This window comes from Daphnia magna, linkage group LG2 (assembly GCF_020631705.1).
Source record: "Daphnia magna isolate NIES linkage group LG2, ASM2063170v1.1, whole genome shotgun sequence".
Taxonomy (NCBI): domain Eukaryota; kingdom Metazoa; phylum Arthropoda; class Branchiopoda; order Diplostraca; family Daphniidae; genus Daphnia; species Daphnia magna.
Genome location: NC_059183.1, coordinates 18,214,997 through 18,224,929, shown reverse-complemented (window position 1 = coordinate 18,224,929; position 9,933 = coordinate 18,214,997).

Below are 9,933 nucleotides of genomic sequence, written 5' to 3'. Positions count from 1 at the left end.
TTGATAAAAAAAAAAAAAAGGAAGGGGGCAATGGGCAAACGGATGTTGAAAATGAATGAGCGCGTGAAGGTGTTCGATGTGTTTTCTCAGCGTGAAAAATGTAGTTTGAGGGGAGTTGCACGACAATCTGCACGCAAACAAAAACAACAAGGTGACCGTAACTGAAAAATCAACTGTTTTTCCAAACAATTCAACGAGTTCAAGAGGAGCACAACAAATGTTACTCCGCTAAAAGCCGCCAGATGGTATATACTACTATACATGTTTTATTTCAACATCAACTGAAATTCAAATTTGCCAACATTGTGAATTCATTTTCGCTTTCCCAACACACGACATTTATTACATATTGACTTTTCCAGACTGTGCGCAGCAGGAGAAATATGCATACATAAAAAAGGACCTGCTGATGCGAGCAGCGGCTACTGGGTCCAGGAGGACCTATATCGTCGATTGGCTTATGAAGGCGATTAAGCTTGCCAGAAGGGGAAGGCAACAATACTCTTTCTTTCCTCGTATATAAGAAACATTCATGAACGAGGAAGGACGAGATGCGAGCAAACAAGCGTCGGGTCCATGCGGGCGTACACAACAATAGGAGGTACTGAATAGAGCAGCATCGTATAAAAGAGAGGCAGCCCAAAGAGACAGAAAGGGCTAGTGCAAACAAGAAAACTGGGGAAGATGCGTCAATACATAACAGTGTATGGTACGATGCGTTGTTCCATAGAGAAAATGTGTGGCATTTTCATATAAAGCTGATAACAGACGGAGTTATTGGTGAAGATTCACGGCTACTATATTATATTCAGCACACAAAATTTCACTGTTTAGAGAGGGGCACAAGACTCCGTATAAGTAGAATGCACAACAATATGGGCGTGGATAGGGAGAAGGACAAAAAAGTCTGACAATAAAAGCAAGTATTGGATAGGGGTGGGGCTTTTCGGTCAACACTATAGTAGCCTGCAGTAGTATATAGATCAACAAAGAAAAATGGCAGTCGCTGCTCCTCTCTCTGTCCCTCTTTATTCCGAAAAAAAAAAAAATCTATAAATATAGTCCAGACAAATATGTGCGTGTATATCTATGTGGAGAACAATACAAATAAGTTCACTCCGCTTGCTGTGTGTATATATGACCCTCCAGCGACATTATAAAGACTAAGAATGCATAATGCACGAGCCAAAAACTGCACAGCCAGTTGGCTAAATAGCCACTTGAAAAAAAAGAACGAAAGGCGCACCCCAACTATATCTATACTTGCATATAGGACATTATATGACTGACACATAATGCAAATATTCAATGTCCCTGATCCTTTTCAATCCTCGCATATACACACGCCAATAGTTTTTCCCGATTTTGGCGTCTTCTCCCCACGGTGGTATACTCAAACAGTAAATGGATCACGTAAACACACAGCAATTTGCATACAGCTCAATATCACATTGTTCTTCACATCAGACTCTAATAACTCGCCATGTGCGCGCAAAAGAGACAGTCGAGTCAGCGGGACAAAAAATGGTGGCTGTGCTGTGTCAAAGTGATTGGTCGACCGCGAATCAGTGCGTTTCACATCTCTTTGTAGTGTCGCTTGTTAAACGCACACATATCGCTCTCGTCGCCGACACAACAGACGGTAAGGAATGATTTTTATGTTTTGTTTTTTTGCTTTGAAAAATCGATACGTCACCATCAAAGCAAATGATATGAGAAGAAAAAGGAATGCAGACGTCGGGAAGGCGACCTACATACCCGAGTTCAACGATTGGCCCATGCAACGGGCACATTTGGCACACGATTCACCGATGATGGGGAGGAACAATTTGAAGAATAAAGAATCGAACAGGAAAGTTGAGACGAATAACGTGAAACACTAGATGTTATGCACCAGAAAATAAATAAGAGGACATGGCAATCAGCCAACAGTTTCCAGTCGCCGATTAATGAAACGATAGCCGATCTATCGAAAGAGAAAATGGACGCCATGTCACAATACTTGGGAGTGAAATGTCTGCAGACGATACACTGTATTAGTATACATAGGAACATTTAAATTCAATAGGAAATATAGAAATATGTATAGGGAGAACTAAAAAGACATTCTTCGATCAAAGTTTATTCTTCTTCTTTGTACGATTTTTATTATTTTGCACCAGACACGCAGCTGCGGATGAAAGAACAGCAATAATAAATAATGCCGAGAATGCAGATAAAGAAAGGCAAAACAAATTATGTTTTCTTTTTTTGCTTGTGTGTGACGACCACTTGGAGCATGGCTTACAACGACTCGGTCCGTTCGTGATGAAAATATTTTTCTGAATCGATATATATATGATCCCCGTTGTAGTTGCTGTAAGAGAGGACAATCAAAAAGAAAAAGGGAAAGGAAAATTTTTCAATCAACAGCCATAGATAATAAAAAGAGCGCTAGAATTGTGCGCATTGAGAAGAGAAGATTATTTATTTTGTTGAGCAAAGAGAGACGACAAAGTTTTTTAGGAGAACACACACATAGATACCAACCCCCTTCCCCCTTTTTTATTTTTCACTATGATAGTCCGTCACAAGCGTCACACGTGCCTCTGTCTCCTTTGAGGAACGTCTGCGAGCGGTATTCATAATTGCTGCGCATTCCAAAGCGACACCCGGCGTTCGACATTCGCCACTTGGTCGACATCCAAACGCCCCCCCCCTTCCTTTGAAGGGCAGCAAAACACTGATTACATAAGCACGCACCGTTGCTCGTGTATTGAATAAGCTCGTGTACTATACAACCCCGTGTATGTGTGTGTATTATATACAACGCGGAACAGCAGCCAACAGTTTTCAAAAGTTTCCACCGAGCAAAACCTTTTGCTTTCGGGGCGCTTCACGCCCACCCACGCACATTCATCAGTCAATACTTATGTCGTCAAATATATGTGTGTATACACACACGCACAATACAACAGGCATACCCTTCTTTTTTTTTTGACCATCCGCACACACACGCACACACACCTAGCGACGTGAACAGTTATTTATAAATGATGTGTATATACGTCCATGTGTGTGTGTGTGTGTGGCATCCTGGTACATAATGGTCAATGCCCGCGGCTGGTCCATTCAATTGATTATTTATGATGGCAAATGGTGGTGAATGATTTGATTCGTCCCACATTGCGAAAACAATTTTTCATCGAATTCCGCGCGCACGACCAGTAGAAAATATACGATCCGAGGGTGGGGGGTATTATGTGTTAAATCACAACGAACAGAGAGACGATGGTATGGATCTTGTATTTCGCTGATGTATTCAAAAAAAAAAAGGCCAGCCTATATAGTCAGTGTGTGTCTGCGAAATGATATGCCTTATTCGCATATCGTAGACGCATTTTGCAAATGTAGGTTAACAGAACACGGGCATTTTAGCTCGTTGAAGATAAAAACAATCGGATATGCAGCTGGAGCGAAAAACAAAAACAATAAAGGGCCGAAAAAGGATGTGATCGCACTTTTGCTGCAAACTTCTTTTGGGGGTTTTTGATGACAAGCCAAAGGGCATTATTATGCGTCAATATTGTAACGGGCACGTGTGATGATGGCGGCCGACAATATTGTCTTTCATTATTGCATGCAGTAGGAGAAAAACAAAAAAGGGACGAAGCACACGTATCACGTGCATCTGAAAACGAGTACAAGTCCCAACTTTTGCTGGTTGTATCTCTTCTCCCCTTTCTATATATCTATTTGTCTGGAATGTTGTTTCATATACGTGTGACTTGTGACAAAACACAAAGCGCAGCGTAGTTGTCGTGAACAATGGGCCGCTGTCCTGATCAAACATCGTGTGAATCCAACCGGAGGTGATGTCAAATGTATAGACATACGTACGGTCACCGTAAGTCAATAAGCGCATCGTTTTGGGTTATTGCGTAACATAGGCAGTGGCTAATGTTTGCAGTTGAATTTTATCATAATTCTCCGAGTCCAAATTTGAAAAAAAATAAAATCGTACAATTTTATGGACAGGCTTGAAAGCCACACACGTATGTGTGTATACTTAACGGTGGTAAAAAAAAAAAAAAGGGCCATACGTATGATGTACATATATACAAACATTGAAAAACTGAAAACTACGATTGAAAAGAAGGGCCTGTTTTTAAGGGAAGACGCGGCAAGAAAAAACCAAACAGTCTGTAAAAATATTTACACAATCATCGGTGGGGCCGGTTTCCGACGATATACTATATCGACTGTACGGAAAATGAGAAAGGAAACTGTATATATATATATAGTTGCACATCAGTTATACAACGTTACAACACCACATATACGGTTGAGGTATTTTCTCTCGTCCATGCAGGGAGCAGCAAAGTCGAGAGATCGTCGACGACAACAAGAATAACACAGAGACGGACACACGCCGAGAAAAGGACCACCGTGATGCCAGTCTTCCAGAGAAGTGTGAAGCACAGCACCAGAAGCAAACGAACACAAAATCAGCGGGAGGATCGGAGTTTGTTCAAATTGTGCGTCTTTATTCCTTTTTTGTAGACGCAGACGAAACGTTTCGAACATCACTTGAGACGGCCCTGCAGTGGATGCTCGCAGAGATTAGACGAGAGGAAGGTTCGAAATGTACGAGGCGGGCAGCTAAACGCACAGGAAAACAAGCTGTTAATGTTACTCTGCCTTATGTGTTTAGTAAATAGAGATTGCGTGTGGGACAAAATAAAATGGGAGGGTGTATCTATTGCTTAAGTTGCCCTCACACGTGACGGACGAAAAACATAAAAGCAACTGACGAAAAGGTCTTTGGAATTGAATTATAGTATCGGGCAAAATTAGATGATGAGTCCCCAATTTTTGTAATTGGGGATTCTTTCGGTGAATGTCCTGTTCCATGTTCTTTGTTTTCCAATTAAGACCGCAAACGAACGTTTATTCCGGTAAATAGTCGAACATGGAGGGTCGTTCGTCGGCGTGAGCCCAGAGTCTATACTGGTCGATGAAAATTAAAAAAAAGCCTTTTGTGCTTTATTGAATACCGACTCAAAAACTCTCAATGGATCACTGGAACCGTACCGCTCTTTTGTCCTTGTCTTACTTATTCCAGAAATCAGGCAAGTATATAGTAGCCGTCAAAGAAAGCGAGCGAGGGCCAACACACAATAGCGCGGCCTTCTTGTTTTTTTCTTGCGTGTTGTTGTTGCTTGGACTGAACTTGCTGTATTTGTATGCCACGCTTTTATTTTTCAAATTTCTCTTTACAAAAGAGAGACCGCGTGTATAAATATTGGTCTGCGGCACCATGGCCCTTAAAAAAACCAGATGAGATCGGGGACCCGAACGCGGATGGACTTTTGCTGTCAATATACGAATCGGACTGCCGGCAATAGACAAAAGCTCTTTTCATTTCTTCTCTTTTTAAAGCAGTTGCCGCGATTTTATTTGTATGTTGTCCTGCATTACATAACTATGCAGGAATGTGTTTTTGTTTTGTTTTTTTTTTGGCTTGTGCACAAACATCAGAAAAGGCCGGTCCAGAAAGGAAAGGCCTCTGTTTTTTCACGCGCAACAGACACGCGGACAAACCAGGACGCAAGTCTGCGTCGGCATTCAAATAAACGGAGAAACTGGACTATTAAAGAAGAAGATAAAGACAGTACAGAAACGTGTCGGATGCAACGCGTGTTGTCTGATGATGCCAATTCCGAGAAGCAGTTGGAACAAGTCGGTATACACAGCGAGCCACCTTTTGATAGAGGTATATAATACATAAACGATAACGAAAGAAAAAGAATCAGAAACACAGCAAACTGTATATACAATTGTGTGCAAACTCCACGAAAGGTTGAGACACAACAACAAAAGGCTTCCGCATCAATGAGACTCTTTGTCGTATAGATATATGTACGATTCCGCCCTATTGTTTTGGTCGCCTATTTTGGAACCGTACAGACAAGACGGTGTCGATTGTTCTCCTGGATTCAGTCTTTTTCGTTGATAGCATTGGCTTTGTGTGTTCCACATTGGGTTGTGTTGACAAACTGCTCACATCCGGCTGTTTTACAGGTCTCGGTATATAGGAGCAGTTCCCAGGATGGATGATATAGATCAGCCCAAAAGAGAGATTCATCCGTTTAGAAGAGAAACACGTATGTATAATCATAACAAGCGTATACACAAAAGAAATGGTTGATGGAAACAAGAGTCAGGACACGAAACAAGGCGAGGCAACGTTTAGTGGAACGGTGATAACAATCTCATCAATCGAATCTGGCGTTTCACGAGCGCCTACATCATGTTCTCGAATCGAAAAGGCGAAAGTAATAACGTAACACATTTACATAAATCGCTCACTCACGCATCGCACAGATACGACGATCGGAAGGGAATAATAATATATGAAAAATGACAATAAAACACGCCGATGAAAACGACAACAAAGCGGTAGAGCAAGGCGGCAGGATGAATTTGTTTTTTCCCCCATATATGTGCTATTTCATTTCGAATGGAAGCAACACCTGCAGTTGGTCTATTTTTAGATCTACGTGTATCTATACCAAACAGCTTATTATTATTTTCTCAATATCGTAGAGTGTCAATTTTTTCCACCCTATCAGATTGTATTGACAATTGGGGAAATACTGGTGGCATGGCAACACACGCGTAGGCCTACGCAACTCCACCAGAAGTGAGACAGGGTTGCGTCTGAGGGCTTGAATGAGCTTTTCAATATATCGTCACGCTTGAATGATCATTTGATCAGCCAACGAATTGATGTATTCTCCGCTGATGGTGTCGTATACTCGCCCAACTGAAACACTACTCGATTAGCAACTCAATATCAAGTTGTTGTTTGCGAGGAAAAAACAGATTCTCATTGAAAGTCGACGTTGACTTTTGGTAGATGGCCGCGTTGAAAGTTGTGACAGGCAAACAGATCAGTTGTAAAGCTGCAAGTTCAGATTGTATTACATTCGAAGTGGCCCTTTGTGTTTTCGATGATATCCAACGCTCTCGTTATATGAACGACTTGATTAAACTTGTGGTGAACTTGGGAAGAAGTTGGTAAAAAGCCCGAAATTGGATTGGCCACGCTGAAAATGACATTCAAAATGTTATGGCTAGCAAAAGTGAACGTACATTGTATATCGTTGCTGTTCAACAAGCAAACTTGGAAATTTCGTCAAACGAATATGACTCGTTAAATGGAGAATATCGCCGTTAAGGACGTAACCCTTCCCCTGTTCTGTTTTGCTTATTATTATTTTATTTTTTTTTCGTTTTTAGCAAACCTTTAGTGGCTATAAGCTCTTCACAATGTCACAAAGAAAAACGGTCGTCAAAAAAATCTCCTTAGCGCCATGGACCGTAACAACTTCTTATATACGCGCATATATGCTCGCATTCGTCGTTCCAGCACACACAGACCCGATCTTTGTTAACTTTATGGAGAATGTTGACATTCCACTTGGCATCATGCCCGAATTTCATTGTGCATTTATAGCCTCTTGTATAGGAGCATCCTCTCACTACTATTTATGCAGATTAAATATGCTCTCTTCCGTTTTTGGCGTACATACGTATGTGTTCAGACGGAAAACATTCAAAACAGCACATTAAAAAAACCCCAATTCCATCGTACTAAATACGACCCGCATTTAAACTACATTCACGACATTATGTTAACGAAATATCAAATTGCAGGCTGACAGTAAATATTTAATGCTGCATATATAATTTCGAACAAAGTTTGCAAAGTTTTTCATTAATCAATTCGCCCTGGAATTGAAATCGACGTTCAAGAGGTTGTAGGTCGGCCAATCCGAAGCTTCTGCTCTTTCTCTTTCACTTGCTGTATAGAATGTCGGCGTGCGCATAGATTCTTTTGAAAAAATAATAATAATCTGTTCAATAACATGGCCAAGATCGATTAACTATTTACAAAAAAATGGAAACGATCAAATGAAAACAACCTGGTAAAAAAAAAAAAAAAATAATAATAACTACAACAAGGCAGGTAATCGACACCGGAGGGAGCCCGGCGTATCAAAGTAAAACCGTATTTTTGTGTGTGTCTCTAATTGACCGATATGATCAAAGTTGTTCCCCGACTACCGAGGTGGTCTTGTGTTATTGGCCTGAATAGCGAATTGATGAAAAATCTTGCAAGCCGCTACAGAGTGAAAGGCAGGAGAAAAGGGAAAGGCAATAATGCCTCAAAGTGCGTACCGCTATATGCTGGCTGCACTGCAAAAATACGGAGACTCAGTGAATTGAAAGAGAGAATGCACGGCGGCCGATAGGCTACAGATTTTCACACCTACTTAAGCAAAGCTTAATAATTCAGCGTTTCTATCTTCGAAAATAAAAAAAATATTTCTAAGCTCTCGTCCCACGTGAACGGGTGACTGCGTTCTTGTGTATATACGCATACACACCCAAACACTTACTACTACCGTCTCTCTGCGCCATTATAAGAATATACTTCAAACCACCAACAATCAAAAGATACCAGGGGGGGTATTCTTTCAAGGCAAATGCTTTATTCTATATATATATATATATTTCTTTTCATTATCTGCATTTGTTTTCCATCTCAAGAGCTTTTCGTCTCCGTGTGTACGTATATATACAGGGGACTAAATGTAATTTTGAAATGTATGATCCTCATCTGTTAGAACCGTTTAAATTGCTGTTTTTCTTGTGGATCTTTATCGGATTCTTAAGAGAGAAAACAAGACAAGCTTTTGTTGTTGATTGTTTTATATAGAATTTGTCAACGACAATGCGCTTTGATATTCGTCTGATTAGCCTATACTATACAGACTTCTCTGTCGGCTATAGAGAAAAGCTTCCCCGGAAGGGACTAAAAACAAAAGAACTACTAAACAAACAAAAATGATTTGTTTAGACATTTTTTTTTCGAACTAAATTTCTGATTTTCTGTTTGTCGGTTAAACGCTTTTTGTAAAGGGAGGACGAAATCTGTCAATCTTTTAGGAAATGGTTGGTTGAAGGCTCTGCGTACACATATAGGCTGCATTAAATGCTCTATATTTATTTAACCGATTATAAGGACTCGATTGATGTGTGTGGTGAATAACACACAACGATACCAAATAATTCGTAATAATAGAGCACCGAAAATTTAGCTTTCTTTTTTTTTAAATCGAAATTGCTCCGGTGTATTGAATACACACATCAAGTGATAAAGAATAGATCCCCTTTTCAACAAAAAAAAAAAAGGAAACTAAATGTTGCGATTAGCGAAAAAAAAAATGAATAGTATAAATAAACTGATGTTGAAGGCTGAAACGATCAAGACAGCTGACAGATGCTGTGGCATTATCGATGGATTTCATGGCTGTGGGGAGGTGTGACGCTATAGGGGGAACAGCATCCTCATCATGGAATACACCGAAAAAAGACGGTATAGATGCATGTGTGTGTGTGTATACTATAATCTGGAACGATTAAGTCTGTTTACACACACACACAGCTATTCATATACAGTTTTGTGTGTGTTTGTCATCATCGGTTGAAGAAACCAGAAAAAAATAGAGAGAAGATGATGTACACCATTTGCTGGAACGGCACAATGAAAAATAAAATCAAAAAAATCCGATGCGAATACACAGCACACAATGGATGATGCGGCTGTTTTGTTCGTTTATATAGTCATTGAACGCGTGGGCAAATATGTGTGCAAGCCTAGCGGTGCTTGGAGCAGGGCGGATTAGCGCAAGTGGGGGGGGGATTATGCAATCTTGTGACCGTGATGGACGGGATCACGATTTGAATGAAGTGCTTTATATAACACACATGCATACAAACATACAGAGAGCTGAAGTCTGTCTCTTATGTGCCAAAGATGAGCATGAAAGCCTCACTATCGAGGGCTTTTCATATAGTCATGCCGAGTATTTGATTAAACAC